The sequence below is a fragment of the Petromyzon marinus genome, chromosome 52, assembly GCF_048934315.1.
Source record: "Petromyzon marinus isolate PM22_M1 ecotype Great Lakes invasive population chromosome 52, UKy_Petmar_22M1.pri1.0, whole genome shotgun sequence".
Taxonomy (NCBI): Eukaryota; Metazoa; Chordata; class Hyperoartia; order Petromyzontiformes; family Petromyzontidae; genus Petromyzon; species Petromyzon marinus.
The window spans coordinates 3,303,854-3,326,570 of NC_133718.1; the positions used below are offsets into that span (position 1 = coordinate 3,303,854).

At 49.3% G+C, this 22,717-nt stretch overlaps 1 protein-coding gene and 1 long non-coding RNA gene across 2 annotated transcripts in view; one reads left to right on the plus strand and one right to left on the minus strand.

Moving 5' to 3' along the window:
* Positions 1-2,944: 2,944 nt before the first annotated feature.
* The window catches only part of LOC116953542 (pyruvate kinase PKM), a 35,646-nt gene continuing 15,873 nt past the window's right edge, over positions 2,945-22,717 (plus strand). Inside the window, exon 1 of the mRNA XM_032973834.2 lies at positions 2,945-3,103. The gene's annotated coding sequence lies outside the window, so the exon portion shown is untranslated. The remainder of the gene's footprint in view (positions 3,104-22,717) is intronic.
* LOC142931306 (uncharacterized) lies at positions 4,437-22,432 on the minus strand. Its single transcript, XR_012947301.1, has 3 exons — positions 22,003-22,432; positions 7,518-7,603; positions 4,437-4,770 (listed from the first exon to the last, which is right to left on the minus strand). It is a non-coding gene; the product is annotated as an uncharacterized LOC142931306 (long non-coding RNA).

Consider the following 22,717-nt stretch of genomic DNA (forward strand, 5'->3'; position numbering starts at 1 on the left):
AGATTGCACTGCTAGACGTTCACGGGTAAAGGAACCCTCTCTAAAAAAAAACACATCGCCACACGCTTCGCGCTTAGGGTTGTTAATAACCGGTAAACCGTATGGCAGTATGGTTCAAGAGCTAAAGGCCAATGTCCAGGTTTGCTCGCCACGAGAAGGCTTCAGGAGAGAGTCCGTGTTGTTGTGCTGCTCCTCTGTTGCAGGAGCGCAGACTCCAGCCGTTCACTATAATGGGCCACGGTGTTGGAATGGATGGTCACAATCGCACTACTGCGTCTGTGTCTTTGATTTTCAAAATCATTAAGGAGATGTGCTCCTTCGGCCTGGTGATGTTCTAATTGGGTTGATGGCCACGCCACGGGTGTCTTCGGGGAGGAATGACAAAGCCAAGGAAGAGGTGCGTGGAGGATGATGATGATGATGATGTTTGAGTCCAGAATGATGAGGAGGATGTTTATTCTGGACGTCCGCGTTTCTCCACTCTGTTCACGATCAGCGTTCTTCCATCATCGGGGTGGGATCCTAGGACGGTGACAGCAGCAGGCAGCGCGATCCCAGAAGGGATGGGATCGGTGCTTGAGTCGACGGCGAGGTGACGTCGAGGTCTCGGCTGATGATTCTTAAGATGTTGTGTGTGGTTGTCGTTGGTGCGAAATCGTGTGAACTCCCTTCGCGGTTTGCGCGTCTTTGTGGATATTTGGTGGCAGATTGTTCGCTGGAACAGGACGCTAGAGGATTGGTGTCGGTTTCAGCATTCCGGTTATGATGCAAAGTTGTAGAATTAAAATCTATCTTTTCTTTTTTCTGAAATATACGCACATATACGAAGTGTACACTTTAACAAATTAACAAACAATTTCAGTCTGATTCATGGACAGAGTTTGTTTACTTCAGCATCTTCCTCTGTCTCTCAACGTTTCATGCACGCACCTCTCTAAGTGTGCACTTTATTGTTACGTCGTTGATCATACGCAGAAGGCTTGAACCCATTCACATCCCTGATGCAGTGGTGGAAATTACGTTTTTCCATGGTGGAATCCATCCATGGGAAAAATTGTTTGATTTCCCGCAGTTTTACTATTTTTAAGTTCCCCGAAGGATGTTGGCATGAGTCAACCAGTGATGAGGGTATGAATATGATGAGACATTCAAATTTCCATCAGTGCTGTGCCACTCATTTGGTTGATTTATATTTAATGATTAAACACATTGGTGATACTTCGTTTCCAGTGGTACAACATCCACATATTGTACAACAACAACAACAAAACCCACCACATTCGTCAACAACTCTGCCTAAAAAAGAGAAACAATAAAATACTTAACGTTTCGGGCATGGAGTGGTCACGTGCTATGAAGGTCCATTGCACGAAACGTAGCCTCATTTTTTTATTTTTAGGCCACAGTGTTATTGGCGGATATGTTGAGTTTTGTTTAAACTATTTGATATTGGGAAGAGTAGTGGCGCAGTGGCTGTGTACATATTTACCCTTATGTCGCTCCATGCACGTGCGCAGTGCAGCTTGCACGTTACGCATACGTACATAACGTTATGTCACGACACGTACATATAATGAAACTCTGTTTAGTATGTAAATCCAGCATTTGGGAGGTGCCATGCCAGCCGAGTATGATGGTGCCATGCCAGGCAATCTGGTTGGGTCATGACAGCAGTGGAAAAGGGAAAATGAATGAGTCGTTGGAATTCGTAGTGGTGGTGGGAGGGTCTAGAATTATTAATTAGTAGTCACCAACCTTGCAGTTCCATGCCATCAGTTTCCCGACTACGTGAGTCACCAACTGCCTGTGGTTACAACTTTACTGGTGCAACCGAGTCATCAGCCAGGAATCCATGAGCTGGGGTAAACTCAATCGCCCCATGTTGCAATAAGTGTAAAACATCTCTTACTTGTACTATGATGGCTATTTTTATTTAAACAGGTAAGGCCCACTGTGCTATATAGCTTTTTTTTCAGACGCGACCTGGCCACAACTGATAGCTCAACAAAGTGGCTTATCACATGGAATTGTATAGCAGCCAAATACCCTAAACCCACGTTTCTAAATGTGGAGGGAAAAAAACTTAGAGGACCCGGAGAAAATTAACGGGGAGAGAGAGACATGCAAACTCCAAATATACAGGCGTCAGGGTTGGGATCGAACACCACGACCTCCTGTATACCAGGTGAGGTAGTTAACATCTCACGCACAGCCGTTTATGTCCATCCACTGTTGGGTGAAGGCCTCCTCACCCCCTTGTGTGCCGTGCCAGCCTTCAATAGGTACTCGCTAACAGTACTTGCCCCAATAGTCTGTTAAGGATCTACGGTGGTACACTACCTTTGTATGTGGTGGTTAACCATGTTTCATATATCTTGGTCAGTGTGGGTTGGTGAAGGTAAGGAGTACAATACAGTGCAGCAGTGGATTCAGAATCTTAATTAATCCTGGAGAAATCCGATGAGCTCTGAAGCTCTTTTTTCACAGAAAAGTGGGATCAGGGTTATGCGGAGTCCCAAATTCCACACTAATGGCAAAAATAATAAAACATGTAAACGACGATACATATTTTATTAAAATTATACTACGATGGGAACTTCTCGAAATTTTAGTCGTTGTTCCAGAATTGTCACAGCAGCCAGACCATCACCCGTAACATCACGGCAACCCAACCACGTGCTTGACACAACTTCCTCGTTCGTTGCCTTATATGGGCCAACTCGGCGGAGGCGTACATCCTAAAACGCGGACCACCCCGCTCCGCCACCGCAACAAAGTAACAACCAACAATGAAGAGAGAAATAGTTCCCCATTCGTTTGCGTCTCGAAACAGTGGACATTGCAACCCCGCACACACACAAAAAAAGAAAGAAAGATGAGATTCAATCTAAAACGCTGGACTTTAATGACCGTACGTGCAAAGAGTTGAGTCACATAATGACAAGTAACAAGTTGGATGTAATATTTAATTATATACATTTTCACCCATTCGTTGTGTCGCTGAATTCCTGGGCGGCGACGTCACGGGGCGAGTAACCCTTTAAAAGGCGCGGAGGGATATCGGCACGGCCATCCCCACCTACTACGACTCCCTGGAGCCCTGGTGAGTTGGATTAAAATCGCAGTTAACGTTTCATCAATTCGCGTCGATTAAACGTTGCGGTTGTGTTTATTTTTGTTTGTTGGGACGCATCTGTAAGCCTTAAGCCGTGCGTTGTCGAGTGCGTAGCGAGAAACTCACGTGGCGCACGTAACGGGGTGCATGCGTGGTGCTTGATCTGGGACGTCTGTAAGCAGTGGTTTCTCTTTACCTGCTGTGCAAACACCCCCCCGGGCGTGCGAGATGCCCTTTCTGGGGGTGCGTGATGCCCCTTACTGGGGGTGCGTGATGCCCCTTTCTGGGGGTGCGAGATGCCCCTTTCTGGGGGTGCGAGATGCCCTTTCTGGGGGTGCGTGATGCCCTTTCTGGGGGTGCGAGATGCCCCTTTCTGGGGGTGCGTGATGCCCCTTTCTGGGGGTGCGAGATGCCCCTTTCTGGGGGTGCATGATGCCCCTTTCTGGGGGGGGGGATGCCCCTTTCTGGGGGTGCGAGATGCCCCTCTCTGGGGGTGCGAGATGCCCCTTTCTGGGGGTGCGAGATGCCCCTTTCTGGGGGTGCATGATGCCCCTTTCTGGGGGGGATGCCCCTTTCTGGGGGTGCGAGATGCCCCTCTCTGGGGGTGCGAGATGCCCTTTTCTGGGGGTGCGAGATGCCCCTTTCTGGGGGGGGGGGGATGCTAGACAGCAGAATTTTTTTCGAAGGATAAATAATAGCAAAGAAAAATGTAAGCACGGGACAACGTAAGTCCTACTAAACCTATGTATTTATAAACATGATACGTTTTATTTTACGATTGAGAACCAAATGGGGTACAATACTGCAGTTGAGGCCAAGAACCGCTGGCCTACAGCGTGGTCCTCGTGTGTCTGTGTGATGCACGAATTATGCATTCGATACGTGCCGTGGATGTGCCCACGTGTTAATACGCATGGATGCACACGTTGGCTATGTACGACAGATTGTTATAGTATGTTTGTAATGTATAAGGAGCATGCATAATTACGTATGGTACATGCATATTATAATGGAGCGTGTATAACACGTACAGTGTATGCGTATAATTCGCACGTGTATGTTTAATACACGTGGTGCATGTGCACTGCGTATGGGGCGCGCTGATGGTTGTGCATATTGTAATGCGTGGTGCATGTATCATGCCATGCAGTGCGTGTGTGGCGGATGCATTCCAGCGTTGTTCATGTGCAATGGGGTGCATGCATGGTGCATGTATGATGTGGTGCATGCCTCAATGCTTAGGATTTGCGTGCAGTAACCACGCGTTACCGTGAATACGGTGGGTCATGCGTGTACCATGCGTACGCGCATAGCACCTGCGTGGTATACTGTACACGATTAATATGTACGGTTCGTGCGTAGCAAATGTGTCGTACAGGTATCGTACGTATTCGCACATGTATGTTGCATGTTTTAACACGATGGAGAGTAACTAAATCACGAGAGATGTATGGTATACGCATGACACAATATACTTGCATAGTACGTATATAGAGCATGCATAATGTTGGGGGATATACTCCTATCGCTCGTGGTGCATGTTAAGTACATGCATGTGTAACGTGACACGTGTTTACGTGTATCGTACATGCGTAGTGCGAGACGAGAGGATGATGACGTCTTGCCGAGTGACGTAACGGCCTAATGATGATGTTCTAGAAGGGCGAGAAAGGTGGCTGGGTTTCAGAACGAATGTAGTGGAACCCATGCTTTTATAATGGTCAAAAATACAAGCACCGAAGTGGTGAAGTATGGTCAGATACCCCCCCCCCCCCCCCAAATCATGACCCGCGCGGCATGGGAAGGCACTCATCCAGCAGTGGATTGTCAAATGGTCTGTACATGCACAACTACTACATAGTAACTGCAGGCTAAATATACATCCTGTGTGTGTGTATATGTTATGAATGAAGGCTTTTATTAACCGGGCGTAGTCATTTAATGCAGAATGCTTCGACAAGACCTGGAATGCAACTAAAAAGATCAAATTAGACTCACGGTAGGGAATGTAACGCCATCCACAGACCGATACAATCTGGAGTACAACGTTTAGTATTATTTTTATGACGCGTACATTTGGATTTTTTTTCTGCTGGCCGTTGCAATTATAAGAACACCATTTACTTGGAAGCGTATTATCAATGATAAATGGTAATGATTTCACTGTGCTTTGTGGGACGATTGCCACTCGTTGCAGAAGGGTTTTGTTGTTTGCCGTTCGAACCACGGCGGCCGTCCTGGTAAATACTGCGGTACCGTAATGCACCGTCAATACGCGCCGAAAGTCTTATTGACTTTGCACTTTATAGATCCCGTGGGTGTTATTCGAAAGAAAGGTTCGGCCGCGTGTGCCTGCGACACGGTCCGAATTTCTTTTGGTTATAAAATATTTCCAGAAATGTTACTCTGTTGTGAAAACTGACCGCAGCAGTCTTCCCCGACTGCACTGCTAACCAACTGCAGACTTCTGTGCGAATCTCAACGCCATCCTTTTCGATGATAGCCTTGCACGATTTGGAATGATAGCGCCCAAACCAGATGTACTGCGCCAATTCTTTGATTGGCTTTTTCCAATCCACTGCTGCAATAATGAAGGTGATGTTGGTCACGGCGGGAGGTCGGGATTTCTTGACCATACTTCACCGCACCGGAGCGGTTCAGATATCTTGCAGGGAGTGAGTGCGGAGAGACACACACTGGAGGCAGCAGGGTAGAAGCTGCCTCTGCGGGTATTTTCCCCACCTGAGCAGAATGAAGGTGACCCAGCGAGATTGTTTGCACAGCACCGTACAGTGTACAAGGCGCCACCAGCAACACCTATCGCCACCCACTCTCTCTCGCTCACACGCGTGCGAGTGATATTTTATCTTCCCCCGCTATTTTATGATTTACCGCCTGGCCCATCCCTCGAGGCACATTTACGAGGAGGGAGGGCCCAGGCTATGTCGGTTTAGTTTGGCCAAATATTCGATTTACGAACGCGGTCTTGGGTTTCCGTGATGGAGACTTGTCATTTTTGTGGCAATTTATCTGATGGGAAGGAACATGACAGCAACATGCTGATCAGGCCATGTGTGTAATATAATAGCGCACGTGTACCTGTTAAACTAATGCCCCTTATAAACCAATGGAAATCATAATTCTCAAGACTTTTTTTTATCAAGAGGTTGCTGCTCTACATTGCTGATGTTTGTTCGCGAATTCCATGCTTTAATGAGAACTTGGCTTTGCGTCGGAGGTCACCCGGAGAAAATCCTGCACTCGTAATAATATATAAAGCAATACAATTCTCACGACGTTTCGACTGCAACACAAGCAGTCATCAGGTGTGAAAACCAACGGCAAGAAACATTTGAAAGAAGTGGCGGTTTGTATTTATTTATTTTTAAACGTTAGCACCATGGATAGCGATTTGACAAACTGTCAAATCGCTATCCGTGGTGCTAAATACAAACCGCCACTTCTTTCAAATGTTTCTTGCCGTTGGTTTTCACACCTGATGATGACTGCTTGTGTTGCAGTCGAAACGTCGTGAGAATTGTATTGTTTTATATATTTTATTATTTTATTATTTCCCTTCAACGTGACTTTACCGAAAGAACCAAGAATATGAATCACTGCAGTCACGAAAGCTTTAAATCAAAAGTTTGTATGACGTTCTGACCCCTCCCCCCCCCCCCCCCCCCCCCCCCCCCCCGTGTGTTTATTTCCTCAAAGTGCACCTGCCCTGGCACAGGCGTCGTGGGGATGTCACGGCCACTTGGTGGCGAATGGCGGTTGTGGTTATTTCAGTATTTTTTTCTTTCCGTCTCTCAATGTTATTCCAAGCATGCACCTCTCTTGGCGCACTATATTGTGATGCTATTGTTAGTTTCTACGTGCACGGTTGAAGCCATTCACAGCTCCGAAGCAGTGGTGGATTTGACCTCCATCCCCATGTTGTTTTCTGGTCTCCATCGCTCTCGTCCTGTCTCTCGGTGCAACTCGAGGCCCGAAACTCGTGCACACGAGTCGTATGTCACATTTTTAAAAGAGGGATGTATTTAATTTTAACAGAGCATTTATTGTTTTTTTTGTTTGTTGACAAGTCTAATTTGATTTGAAGAACAAGTGAAAACGGAAATTGTATAATGCAGTGCAGATGTACTTGCAAAACTAAATTTGATACAGGCTCTTGAATGGCTGTGCTGGAGTGCCCAGTGTACTTCTGGGAGCAATATGGGTGATCTGGACTTGGTAATATGTATCACGACAAATGAGGGTGTTAAACTTGTGTGAATAAAATGTATAGCTTTGCTTTTCTGTCGGCGTTGAACCAAAATTCAGAAGCGTGGCTTTCTCCCGGTGCTCCGGTTTCCTCCAACATGCATAGTAACTTTATAATTGTCTGAAAACATCTTACTGTATAAAGAACTGCTGAGCTTGGGCAATTGTTGGCAGTGCCGGCTTGCCACCTTGCTGCTCCCTTCCAGCACATCTGTGGATCATCTGCGATTTTGAGATACAATATGCATGAACACGATATACACAGTCTATTTGTAAAACTAAAACATGATTATTATAATTGACTGCATCCTAAATGCATTTATTCAATAAATGTCAATGAGTGGAATACATTACTTAAATTTGTCTTGTCCATTTTCTGAAGTTGTAATCACACAAACCCAAAGTTTGCATTATTTTGAGCAAAAATATTTTATGGCATTTCGTGGATATGTGGAGGAAGTTTCACACGTTAAAGAATCAAAATGGTTTTGTATATATTAAAACAAAGTTAGATTCACGCACAACAAAAGAAAACCCCCCACAATCTGACCTTGAAGTCTGTATTTTGCTACTAGGGGCGGGTTTTATCGGCACTGGGTAAACATAGGCCAAACAAAGGCCGACACAATTACCACACCCTCTGCTCGCGTGTCATTCCAACCTTATTGGCGCACAAAATCAGTGGGTAGACATGTCTCCTTCGCGTATCCATTTCACTGCGTCACGTGAAATGCAGGCGCTTCTTACATAACCTGTTGGGGGCCCAATTGCCTTCTGAGTCCTGTAATTTCAGCACCATTTGGTCAACCCCGAGCTAGGGTTTGAACTCCCAACCTTTCGATTGCGAGCTTCTCTCTCTCTCCTTTCGAGAGACCCTCCGGATTTACGATTCGATAACAAATTGAAATATCTTAATGTTGCCAACAGTTAATTTTCACGCGACTTTTCTGATTTACTGGCGCAGGTGGTGGTGGCGGTGTTTACGTTCCCAACTATTGGCAACGGTTTCGTCGGTGCTCTTAGGCAGATGTTCAGGAGCTTTTAAATTCCGTGCACGGGGAAAGTGACCGTACTGGAAACTGTAAAAGCTTTAGGAGGAGAGCGCGACAAGTCCACAGAGAGCCAGAACGCTGACAGATGTGTCGTGTGGAAAGTGGGGGGGGGGGGGGGGGAAATACCCCCCAAGCGACGGAGACACGAAGTGACAAGCCGGGGTGGGGTGATGGCGACGGATTTGAACGCATGCCCGAGTGCGCCGCGACCTTCCAGCCTGCCAGGTGCACAAAGGGAAGGGAACTGCATGTTGACTCGATGGTTTCATCTCAAATGTTGCCTCCCCGCCGATTGGCTTCAGGTCCATGCGCTGTTGCCATGCCTGGACTCGCACCGAGAAGGCGCTTTTGTGAAAGAGTGACTGGGTGGCTTGTGGGGATAATTTCATTTTTTTTACTTTGGTCAATTCAATAAAACTTTTTTTTATCTGTGACAACTTTGATAGTGTTGTTCGCTGTGGGCCACTTGGAATTTTAGATCTATTGGCTTGAGCTCTGAAAATGTATTGAACAAAAAAGTAATCTTTTTCGATTTAAAGCTTTCGTGACTGCAAGGATTCATCTTCTTTGGTTCTTTCGGTAAAGCCACGTAGAATGAGAATAAAATAATAAATTGATAAAATAAAAGAACACAATAATATTCTCACGACGTTTCGGCCACAACACAAGCGGCCTTCATCAGGTGTAGGGACGAGATTGTCTGGAGGACAGCCCGTCCCTGTGTTGTGGCCAAAACACCTGATGAAAGCCGCTTGTGTTGTGGCCGAAACGTCGTGAGAATATTATTGTGTTATTTTATTTTATCAATTTATTATTTTATTCTCATTTTACGTGACTTTACCGAAAGAACCAAAGAAGAGAAAAAAGTAATCTTAAAAGTTAAGCTGGGATGAGCCTAGTTAGGTGACCACCGAGGCTTGGCAGGTGTTGTTGGTGTGGCCTGAGATGTGTGGCCGTACGATGGCAGTTTCTAGTGTAACCCCCCCGCTCTCGTACGTGTGATGGGCGTTCTCCAGGTTGTCCGGTTTCCTCCCACCACAAGAAGCCAAACTCTTGTGAATTAAAGGAATTGGCCAAACATCCTAGTGAAGCAAGGACCCTCCTCAAAAATAGCATTGTGACTCTGTGCAGCTTTCCTAAGTAAATAATTAATGTTCTATAACACAAATGATGTTGTTTTTCTGTCCTAGTTACCTTTTGAGTTTTTATTGCCTGGCAAGAGCACGTAATGATGAGACGAGAGCCGTCTCCAGCAACGCAAAACTAAATGTGCAAATAAAACCAGAAGTGAGGTAGGTGGCAGGGTGACTCGGACCGCATAAAGTTATGCCAGAGACGCTGAATCGGCACCACAGCTCTGAGGATCGAATCAAGGTTGCAGCCACCCCTTGTACGTACGCAAGTATGTATGTTGAACTTCTTTCACAATGTCCGTAGCCATTCCGGCGCTAATCGGAGGTTATGTGAGGTGCATCAAGTTGTGTGTTGAATAATTGATGTTTTGGTATGTCTCCGATGTGTTATTCGGGTTGTACCATGTTGTTCTTCGTGGGCCTGATGTCTGGATCTGAAGAAGCGCTTGGAGGAGCGACACCTTTGAAGGACGTACGTTCTGCTGCTACTGTTTATATGAAACATTCAATTAGGGATTTGAGTTTGTTTGGGTTCTGAAGACCAAAGGAACGTTCTGTTTGATTGGCAAGTTGACTCTTGTCTCCAGCAGGCCCTGTGAAAAGCGCCAACTAGTGTGCATTTAGACGCCGTTGAGAGGACCTCCAGACCTCCAGAAGTAATCTTGTCTTCCGCAGCCCAGTCTCTCGCATATGCGATGAGGGCGCGCTTGCTGTCTGCAGGAGATCCAAATGCGGATGCTTCTGCAGTGAGTTGATGACCTCGGCCCGGCCATCGATGACCAGAGAGAATAATTTTTGTATTATTGGACTTCCTCCTGGGGCTTAAGAAGGAAATAATAGTTCGCTTTGATTCGCCGAGCAACGGGCACCTCTCCCCGATAGCAGGGCGTGCGAGAAGGTGAGGTGCCACCGAGTGGGCATCAAGGGGCAATTGATGGGGCCTCGGAAGTAGTTTTGTGTTGTCACCCTAACCCCCTGCACCAATTTCCATTCGCAAACCTTTACTACCAAGGAAACTCAATTGGTCAATTAACACTGTGGCCTTAAAGGGAAATGTATATAATAGGTGACGTTTTGGGCAATGGGCCTTCACAGAACATAGGAACAATAGGGGTTAATTGTGCTTGTGCACCACTGAAAAAAAAGCGCAGCAGCATCACCAAATAATTAGTTGAACCTGCATGCACGACATCAATAAGATGAACGAAGGGTCCCTCTCCCCCCCCCCCCCCCGACTTTACAAACGCACGCTGACCAGCGTGGTGAAGTATGGTCAGACGATGTCCCCTGACCGACCACCGGTGCTAGGGGGGGGGGTGGGGAGGCCTTCGTCCAGCCGTTAGCCGATGTTGACGTGCGAGGTTTGGCGGCGGCGGCGGTCATTTATAGCGTGGAAACAATTGGTCGATGCCACTTGTGAAATTACACGTTGGCCTCATTCGCGGTGCCGAAAGCCGATTCGAGCCCTGGGGGAGGAGGGGGATGTGGAAGCGAGGTGAGAGTCCAAGGGCGGTTACGGTGAACGCGTTTGGGCTTCGCGTTAGGGTTAGCGTTTTCTAGATTTACATAATCAAGGTTTTTTTTTGGGGGGGGGGGGGGGTGGCGTTAAACCCGCCACCACCCGACACGGCCAATTCAGTAAGGTTGGGTTACATAAACAAAACGTGCGAATTGGTTACTTGTTCAACACGCAGGTGTGCTGGAGAGTAAACGCACAATCTCATCCAAAACATCCTCCCCCCCGCCACATTTTTATTGTGGCTAATATCGGTCGCGAAAGCCTACGTATTAATCTGAGCGTCTATTCTTGTGGACCCGGGACATATGGCTCCTACGGCCCGAATCGATTAACACGGTGCGTGCGGTTGCACTGTGATGGGGTTCTGCGGCCAGATCTCGGTACAAATCAATTGCTGCCACCCGAACACCGATGCCAATGCCCCCCCGGGACTGTCCGGGATTCGAACGTGGTAGAGGTGGTAACAACTCCCGGTTCAATGTAGTGTCACGGTTAACCCAATTTTACATGCTCTTTTTTTAACTCGCTCTGTCTGTTGTTGTATCCTCAAATCTTGTAACTCAATTTTAACCCACTTCCCAATGTGGTATCGACTGCAAACTTGGTATACTTATGTCATACTGATGACAATACTATATTCCATCATAAAAATATATATATATTTTTAAACAATCTTTTCTCCATGTTATGTTTCGGCTTGGGTCTAATTGTCCACGGTCAACATGACGTTGGCTGTATATGACCACGGTCCCTGACGTTATGGCAAGCTTCGGGGCCACTTCCTGGAGTCGTGGAGTTCTGGCATTACTACTAGTACATTTCATAAAAGCGTGTTTAAAAAAAAAGTTTTAATATTACTTATTTCTCTTTAACTCAAGCCTATCCGCATCGGATAGGTTTGAGTTATGGTTGTGGTGTGCGTGCGTTCCGTGTGGTGGGTTAGATCGAATGTCGGAGGGCCCCCTCCTCGCGTTGTGGAGCCATTGCCAAGGAAGTCGACAAATCTCCGAAATCGCGTGTCGCCTCTCAATCTGGACGCGTAAACCGGGCAAGGGGCGGGAAAGGGGGTTCTGTTATGTAACAGGCGGGGCTGCCCGTTCCGCAACCCGCTGTGGATTTTTATCTTTTGTGCGGGAGCGGTGGATTTTTATCTTTTGTGCGGGAGCGGTGGCGCAGCGGTTAGCACGCTGAAAACCCGGCGACCCGAGTTCGTTCCCGCTCAACGGCCAAACACCCAGTGACGATTATCTGAACCGGTCCTGGGCTTCCCCTAGGTCGACTCGGCCTCGGTTGAGTACCTGATGCGGTGTCTAAACACATCGGCACTAGGGAGACAAAGTCGGCCGGGTGTGGTGCTGGCTACCCATCACTTCCCAAGCCGCACCGGCCTTAATAGGCGCTCGCGAACAGCACTTGCCCCTTCAGTCTGTGAAGGCTCTGCGGGGGGGCGGTGGGGGGGGGGTCTTTGTCTTTTTGACTCCCCTCGCTGCCACGTCTCGCCATCGGGGGGCTACGAACCATTACACCACGCCGGGTGGGTTTGCTCCCTTTGCTCGGTGGTCTCCAAACCCACAAGACCGTCGGACAAGTGATCCGCAGAACTGTGGCCAACGTACAGAGAAGTCAGATTTTTTTGTTTAACGTCGAGCAGGACTTTTATTTTGGGTGTCCCGCAAGAGAAACACGTGCGAGGGGTTTCCCGACGCGGGCGCTGCGTGCGATGGATTCTGAGAGATCTGCAACCAAACTGCTGAGAGTTCAGAACTCTGCGAAGTCTTCTAAGCCCCCCACTTCGTCTCCACCCAAACACTTGAGGGGGTCCCCCCTTCGTCTCCACCCAAACACCTGAGGAGCCCCCCACCTCGTCTCCACCCAAACACTTGAGGGGGTCCCCCCCCCCCTCGTCTCCACCCAAACACTTGAGGGGGTCCCCCCCACCCCTCCCCCCCACCCCTCCCCCCCACCTCTCCCCCGCCCAGCGTGCGGTGTTTTTTTTTCCCGCCGCGGCGGACCCCGGACGATCCGATTGGCTCACGCGCGGTGCACGCGCCGTGCGCGTGCTTTGCAGGGCGCCCGCGGCCAATGGGCGGGGCGCGCCTGCCCGACTGTTGCCGTGGCAACCTGCCGCAGTGACGGCGCGCCACCAGCCCCCCCCCACACACACAACCTTGGGCGGTGGGGATAGGAAGGAGAGTGTAGGTGACGTGAGGTGACGTTTGGGTTTTAAAATCTCATTGTGTGTCTGTGTCGTGGGGAGGCTGAGGTCGACTCGGCCTCAAATGAGTGCCTGGTGCGATGTGTGAACATCGCCGCTGGGGAGAGACAAAGGCGGCGGACGGGCGTGCTGTTGGCCACCCACCCCGTCGTGTGCCGTGCCGGCCTTCATAGGTGCTCACGGCACTTGCCCCTACAGTGTGTGCAGGCTACAAGGGGGGCCTTTGTCTTTTTGTAGTGGGGAGCGGTGCGCCGCGCTGCGAACCTGGCGGACCCGGGTTTGATTCCCGCTCACGGCCAGCAACACCGGTGACCATTATCTGAACCGATCGTGGGCCTCTCCCCTAGGTCGACTCGGCCTCAAATGAGTACCTGGTGCGTTGTGTAAACATCGCCACTGGGGAGACAAAGGCGGACGGGCGTGGTGCTGGCCGTGCCGGCCTTTAAAGGTGGTTGTTAACAGCACTTGCCTCTACAGTCTGTTAAGGCTACACGGGGGTTCTTTGTCTTTGTACCCTCTCATCTCTATGCCAGCGAAACGTGCACCCCCTTTTTATTATTATTACACGTTTTTATTTAACTCACTCAATTTTAACTCACTTCCCAATGTGGTATCGACTGCAAACTTGGTATACTTATGTCATACTGATGACAACACTATATTCTATCGAAATCTTTTTTTTTAAACAATCTTTTTTTAACGTTATGTTTCTGCTTGGGTCTAATTGTCCACGCTCAACTCACGTTGACTGTAAATCACCACGGTCCATTACGTTAATGGAAAGCTTCGGGCCCACTTCCTGGAGTCGTGGAGTTCTGCCATTACGAGTACGGTACATTTCATTAAAGCGTGTTTTAAAAAAAAACAAGTATTTTTAAACATTACTTATTAAAAGGAACATCTCCGGTTGGAAACGTTCAGTGGCCTCCCTACGATTCCATCCTGGGTTTAACCAGACCATCGATGAGTTTCTCCGGCAGGCAAGGTTACATCGTCTGGGTAATGTAGCCCACATGCCCAACCATCGCATGCCCAAGCAGCCGGATGGAAGTGAGGGCACAGGTGGTGCATCTGCCGGTCAACCCATTCGGCCAACCCACAGCACCTCCCCTGGGTCTGTGTCCCGTGACCTGCGAGCGATCCACATGGTCTCAAAGTTGCACCTAGCCTGGCACAAGCGATGCGGTGACGTCGTCGCCGCTCGTGGCAGCTGTTGCAGGTGTGTGTGTGTCTGCGTGGAGCGATTTGGTATTGGCATGAGCGCGCGCGCTGCATTACGAACCCAGCAATGGTTCGCATCGGGTGCGATCGTTGTTGAACTTGCATCTGGGCCTGCACTGGGTTAACTCCGTCTTAAGCGAGTACTTGGTGCGGCGTGTAAAGACACGGTCACTGGGCGAGAGGAATGCGTTAGGGCGCGGTGCTTGGCACTTGCGCGCACCGCCTCTTCTTCACCGCACTGACCTCGGGTGGCCCACTAACGGCACTGCCCTTGCAGTGAGTGCAAGGCTATCTTTAACTTTGTGCCTTTTTGTAAGCGCACCTAGCCTGGCACAAGCGACTTGTGTATGTGTGTGTGTGTGTGGGGAGCGGTAGTGTTGCGGTTGGCGCGCTCCGCTACGAATCCGGCGACCCGAGTTCAATTCCCGCTCATGGCCAACACCAGTGACAATTATCTGAACCGGTCCTGGGCCTCCCCTAGGTCGACTCTGCTTCAAATGAGTACCTGGTGGGATGTGTAAGCATTTCCGCAAGGGAGACAAAGGCGGCCGGGCGTGGTGATGGCCACCCTCCTCGTGTACCGTTGCCGGCCTTAGTAGGTGCTCGCTAACAGCAATTGCCCCAACAGTCTGTTAAGGCTTTATGGGGGATCTTTGTCATTGCGGTTAAACGTATAAACCCACTTATTATGGCGTTGTGGAACCGGCGAAATCTTAGGGCATATGGAGTAAATTTAGCGTAATTAAAATTCATTGAGATGCGTATACGGCCTGTAACATTTGAAATGTCAAGAGTAGTGAGATTAATGTTTAGAAAACCTTATAAACGAGCAGACAAATCACGCGCTCCCCATATTTGTATTTCCACGTAACAAATGAAAGCATTTCATACACATCCCATCAGCCATGCGGCTTTATGGGAGTCTGTTGGTTTTAACAGCGTTGGTTTCATTTGGGGGGAAAAAACTCTGGTCAATTCTCATTGGCAGTCGGGCTTTCCCAAACCGTGTTGGTGAAATTCCGGATCTTTTATAGGCAAGGACACAACACTCCTTGTTCGGTTAAGATATGGGGTCCGAGTTCACCGCAAAATTACGTAATGCACAACGCACGTATTCATTTGCGTTGCAGTGGAGCGTATAAGCCGCGCCACCTTTTACTATGTGTGTGTGTGTGCAAATTGGGCGTTTTGTCACCTTTTTTTTTCCTCCTAAAGGAAACTTTGTAACCGTCGTCACCTGGAGAGAGCGCTTGTTATCGATAAGCCACCATTGCGTAAGCGTAAATTGCAAGTCTGACAGTTGAACTTGAAGTGATGTGGCCGGGTGACTCGGGGGGTGGGTGGGGGGGTCGCTAATAAACCCTGGCCGGAAACACCGGCGCGGCACCGGCCAATTCCCGGGTTCGAATCTAGGTTTAGGCTGCCCGCAGTTTCAACGATTGGCTTAATCCTCGCGGTGTAGAGCATTGATGGTCTCGGCCCAGCCACCGATGGACGGGGATGGTACGGCGCATCAATGAATCGATCCTTAATATCACGATACGTGCATCGTATGCATGTATGTTCAACTACTTCCGCACCGTACGTGGCTAACCGTGCTAATCGGAGGTGCGGGGAGGTGCATCAAGTGCTGTGTGTGTGTTTGTGTAAGAATCTGATTTTTTGGTAGGTGTCCGATATGTGTTTTTCGGGTTGTACCATGTTGTAACATCGTGGGCCTGATGTCTGGAACTGAAGAAGCGCGTGGAGGAGTGACTTTCAAAGGACGTGCGTTTTGCTTGTACTGTTTATATTAAACATTCAACTAGGGCGTTTACTTTATTCGGGCTCTGAAGACCGAAGGAACGTTCTGTTTCATTAGCAAGTTGACTAGCGTCTCTAGCAGGCCCTGTGAGAAGGAGAAGCACCACCTCGTGTGCACTAAAAGCCGATGAGAGGACCTCAGAAGTAGTTCTGTAATCTCATCTTCCGCAGCCCAGTCTCTCGCACGTGCGATGAGGGTGCGCTTGCTTTCTGCAAGAGATCCAAATGCGAATGCTTCTGTCTCTACTTTGATAACCCAGCAATAATTGTTTGAAAGTAATAATTTTCAGCCCTGTTAATCCACTGCTGGATGAAAGTCTTCCCACGTTGTGTAAACCACGGGGGTTCTTTGGCCATGCGTGTTGGTGAAACGGTGATGCCCCACTTGATGTTAGCCGTCGCTGGGAGTCGAACTGAGGTTGAGAAACGGAATATTTATTTCTACTGGAGGAATCCCATGAAGTTATAGAGCTCTTTTTCACAGATGTCCTGTAGCTGTAGGTTGCTGTGTTCATACCGTGCATGCCACTAAAACCACTGTTCAGTGGGATAGGAAAAAAAACACATTCAAAATATCAAAGTGAATTTTTTTACGTTGTCTGTTTTGTAACCTACACTTCATTGGCTCACAAGCCCCATGTGCGTATAACGGCTCTGCCTCCCGGCTGGACGTTGTGTTTGCGCACCGTCCTCAATTGTTCGACAGCAAATCCTCGTAATTGGGGATTAATTTCAGCCGGGGTCTGTCCTGGTCGGAGACCCAGAAAATATTTCAGCACAACATCCAGGATGGCTGTCTCGGTGCCCGTGGTTAGGTTTCACATGCCAGATAATCCAATCTGGCAGCGACCCAGCCAGACATATTTGCGCACCCTACACACACCACATCCAGTATACCTGTCTCTCTCTGTGCCTGTAGTCACTTAATCTAGTCGTGCATTAACCCTGAAAATATTTGGTGACAAAACAAAGCGCCGATTTTATAATGGATCTGACCACGTCAGCGCTCTGCTTATACTGCCAGCTGCGTGCGTGGGGGCGGGGCGGTAGTTGTGAGTTGCACACCGTAGCGGATGAATGCGCATTAGCGGATTTAAAAATAAACTGCAGCTCTCCGAAAGCTCGGATGCTTGCTCGCACCAAGGTGAAAGCCAGCGTGGGATTCTAGAGGCGAAAACCTGGAACTGCTCGCTCAGTTCATCGTTGGGGGGGAGGGGGGGGACCTCCACTAACAAGATGAAGCTTTGTGTTGTCAACCTTGTAGTTGATATGGCGGGCCACTTAGTGGCTGCATGGGTAACAAGTATTTATTGCATGCAACAAAAGCCTCATTTCTACCATTGGGGTGTGGGGGGGGTATCTATCACTCTACTGCTGGATCAAGGCCTTGGCACACCGTGACGATACTAACCGTGCTTCACCATTCCGATGAGTGCGGGTTTGTGAAAGGGGGAAGCTTACGGACCGGTTCGCTGATTGAATTTGCGCATCCTGTATAAATCGGTCACATAGCGCTCGCCACCGATTGCGGTTGTGCACACTGTATAGACCGGTTCAGATATCGTTCACCGTTGATTGTGCACGCTGTATAGATCGGTTCAGATATCGCTCACCGCGTTTTGCACACACGCTATATAGACCGGGCGGGTGGCTCATCGGTCGAGCGAGCGGCTCTCAATCGGAAGCTTGCGACTTCTAATTCTGCTCGGACATAGGTTGACTCGGCCCATCATCTCTCAGGGATAGATAAAATTATTTCTACTTCGTACGGGGGAGGGGGGGGGGAATCAACAGTGGTTGTCCTATGGAGAGACCTGTCACTCTACCATAGGAATGTGGAATTTCCATTACCGGCGCGGGGCTCTAAACGGGAGATGATCACTACCAGAATGCTCATTTGTGCAGGAAATCGCTGTGATTACATTATATTTGTTAAACTATTAATCCAAATTGGGTCGCGTTGTCAAGGTCAGGAGGTCATGATGGCCAGTGCCGTTGATGCAACCACATCTCCACGGTCACTTCCTTCTGCCAGTTTCCACAGCTGTTACAAAATCGAAGGCCCACTTGTAATTTCCGCTCTCAGTCTTTTAATGCAACTCAAGTAAGAGGCAGAGGCGGAGCCCTGCAACTGCTCGCTTGCGCTACTGCCGGTGGGGCACCCTACAGAGGGTGCTCCAGAGAGCCCCCCCCGTCTTAGAGTGTTTTTGCCTACTCTTTCAGACTGAGCCAAGCGTTTCGGAAGATGCGGGAATGCCCACACTTGACCCCGCCATAAGGGCGCAGCGCAACCTGCCGATCTGCTAACGGTGGTGACCCCATTCACACCACTGGGTGGGCAGAGAGTTCCCGCGAACTTAGTAATCTTTAAATGACATTTTTTTAAAATTTTACCAGGTAAGGCCCACTGATCTATATAGCTCTTTTTCAGATGTAACCTTGCCACAGATGATAGCTCAAGCAAGTGGCTTATTATCACTTGGAAATTTATCGCAGCCAAATACTGTAAAACGCATTATTCTAAATGCGGAAAAAACTGGAGGACCCGGAGGAAAATTTCAAGCGACCATGGGGAGAACATGCAAACTCCACATTCGGGCATCAGGTCGGGATCGAACCCACAACCTCCTGTATACCAGGCGAGGTAGTTTAGATCTTGCCACCTCTGCAACGTTACCTTCCCCACGGTGGCGTCTTGTAAGTTGAAACACATCCGATGCGTGCGAATCGAAGCTGACACAGTCACTGTGACCCCCACCCCTGAATCACTCAGCCCTTCTGAAAGTGTGACCGGCTGCAGCGCGTTTTGTGGGCGTGTTGTGGTATTCGTGGACGCGGCGGTGTAAGACGTGCTCGTCGCCACAGGCACGATGGGGGACGTGTTGCGTCTCGCCCACGTAACTTCGTGTTTAACCGTTAAAAATCATTTTGACTTTTCGTTTGCACCTCTACACGCGTCCACATCACTCCGGTACTCCAATCCTCCACTGGCTCCCGATACCAACGCCAAGATCCCTAATAGACTTGCGTACTTGCCCACCTCTCCCCCCTTATCTCGCTCTACTCCCCCTCCACGCACCCTGCTACCTCTGCGATCTCTCTCAACCGAGGCTTTCTGTGGACCCCATCCCCTGGTCGCTCAGTGGGAGGTTGCTCATTCTCCTCCGCTGCCCTCCACAGTTTGGAACTTCCTTCCCCCAGTCGCCAGTGCTGGTGATCCTCTGGCCCCCATTGAAGTCCAGGCTCAAGGCCTTCCTCATTCCTTCTGCCCGTGATTGAGACTCCCCCCCCCACCTCTCTCTCTGCAAAGTAAATATTCCCCTTGGGCTTCTGCAGTTGCGGCGTCTCGGGATGCCGCCGCGCTTCGGCGCCGTACGAATCCCGCGCCTCTTGCACTCTCCAGGGGATGGCATATCGTGATTGTCGGGATTACAAAACCAAACTTTGCGTGAGAAAAAAAGGTAAAGTGAGAGAAGCGAGATTACAAACTGAACTCTGAAACGCGAGCCGTGCGCGGCAAGCCGTGCACCGCACGTTACCCCGATGCGAAGGGCGTGGCGGGTTCAGCCCCTGGCGCCGTCGTCCGCTCGTCGTCCCTCAGCTTCTCCTGGCCTAGGGCCACGGCTCCCAGCCTCCCTCCCCCTGGCCCCCACCGCGTCTAGTCGCCCGCACCCTTCTCGTCGCCTCGTGGGCTCTACTCTCCTTGTCGCTGTCGTGTTGTGACAACGGGACCAGGCTTAAAGGGGCAATGGTGGCTTTCTTCTCTCCCCCCCCCCCCCTTAGCCCTGCTCTCAACAGTGGTGTTTAGCTTGAGCACCGTTTTGGACACCGCGGTGGCGAGATGTTATCTGCCTCGCCTTGTATGCAGGAGGTCGTGGGTTTGATCGTGACCCTGACGCCTATATATTTGGAGTTTGTGTCTCTCTCTCTCTCCCCGTGGTTGCGTGGATTTTTTTCCCCGAGTCCTCTGGTTTTTCCCTCCACATTTAGAATCAACGTCACGCGTTTAGAATATTTGGCTGCTGCTCTAAATTTACACATGATAAGCTACTTCGTTGAGCTATCATTTGTCGCCAGGTCACTTCTGGAAAATAGTTATATAGCTCAATGGGCCTAACCTGGTAAAATAACAAATATATTTTTAAATAGTTTTCTGAAACTGAATTCTACATGCTTTCAGACGACGGACCCCTTGCAAGTTTTAAATGGGTGCATGATATTTGATTGGCAGGTCTCATGTGCTCGGTGGGGTAAAGTGTGGGTATTCCCACTTTCCCAAGACATTTGGCCACTACAGGGTGCTGCGCTCCTCCCAACAGCTTCCCTCTAGTGCGGGCGCCCCCCCCCGACGATCCACCGGCAGTGCCACGAGCAGGGCATTGCAAGGCTGCGCTTTTTGCCTTGTTGAAGGCGACTGCAATGCGTTGACGTTGGCTCTAATAGGTGACTTGGCGAGTAAGGAATTTCCACTGCAGACAGCCGCCCCGTTCATTGCCCCTTCATAGCTGGAACCCTGCAAGAAGCTCGCTTCTCCTCCCCCACTCCCAGCCTTGTCGCGTGTGTGCACAGTGCCTGCCTTCATTACACATGGATGTTCGCGGCCAGCTCCTCGTGCCGAAAGGCATCGTCGCCAAAGCAGTTAATGTCACCGCCACCGTCCCTCACCGCTGCCACCACCACCACTACCGTACCTCTGCACTACCTACCACCACCACTACCGTGCCTCACCGCTACCACCACCCACCCACCACCGTAACGCGCCGTGACCAACACTTTCTCCCCTTAGCCAAATGCCAGGACTGTTGCCCAGGAGACGCATAGCGATCTTCAAGGTTGTGGCCTGGCAGTCTCCCACCTTCATCTGGCCTTAGGTCTTCTCTTCCCTGGGTCTTTTGAAATGAGTTCTTTTCCAGCAGTGGTTTTTTATTTTTAAGCAACAAAAACCCTGGGCCGGCTTCGATTACTCCGAGTCTCATCAGCAGGATGTAGCCCATAAAACCAATTTGTATCTAATGATGTACACGTGGACTCGTGCGTGTCTGTATATCAATGTAGGCCGACTCGGCCTCAAATGAGTACCTAGTGCGATGTGTAAACATCGCCACGAGGGCTAGGTGCTGGCCACCCACCCCCTCGTGTGTTGTGCCGGCCTTCATAGATGCTCGCCAACAGCACTTGCCCCAAAAGTCCGTTACCGGCTATACGGGGGATATTTATCTTTGTATCAATGTATACTTGTAGAGTTTGTAATGCGTGGTGTGGCACATTACAAATATCGTATTATATTTCCAATACGTCGTGTTGCATGCATACCATATATATTCGTGTAATAGTATATGTGTGGTAATGTAACATGTCTACTTAAATAATGACTAATGTTGCTAACATTCCATTCATGTACTTTGTATGTGACATAAACTCGACACATTCATCAACACCGTGTGGCCTTAAAATAAAATTAATCTTTGACGGACGTTTTGGGCAATGACCCTCCATGGCACATGAATCATGAAAAAGGGCCATTGCCTGAACCATTTACTATTATACGTTTTCTTTTATGGCCACAGTTACTGACGAATGGTGAGTTTTTTTTTTAATTTGTTAAGTTTGCTAAATGCAGCAGCCCTATGACTAAATGTTGCGTTTATATAGACTGTACGTTGTACAAAAAAACTCACCTCTGGTACCAGCATCGTATGCAACTTTATATTAGACGCGCGTCACTCAGTCCATCGTCACTCCGGGGGTCAACAAAATCAGCACCACTTTGCGGGGGAAACAACAGCAGGTTGCCCCGTTGGTAGCACGGTTGGCTACGTATGGTGCGAAAGAAGTTCCACATGCGTGCGTCCATCCCTGCAATGGGAATGTTACATTTTCCACCGCTGCCTTAAGGCTTTACAGACGAGCACCCATGCCTCCGGTATATGTGTACCATATATACTTCCGTAATAGAATATACATCATTTAACAGGATGCGTTATTTAATTTACACACACACACATTATCACGCGTGTATGAATATTACAGTAAGTATGAGCTTTGCATTTATAGTATCGTTTTCAAATGACGTTTTAAAGCGGATCCAAGCTGGGCTTGCATTGCTGACGTCCGTCCGAAGGAAAATCCTCCGCCCGCCCCTCGCCTGCTCCTATTGGCTGGCGCTGACGCATTGCGGACCGTAGGGCCTCCCCGGATGGTTGCCGTGGCGACGGGGCTGGTCGCCCAGGCTACGATCGTGCGGCTGAGCACGTCGCCACGTTTTGGCGGTTGTCCCAGCATCCCCAGACCGCAGCCGCCTCCAACCCGTGCACTGCCAACACTGAACCCCACCGCTAGCACAGAACCCCACCACTAACACTGAACCCCACCGCTAACACTGAACCCCACCAC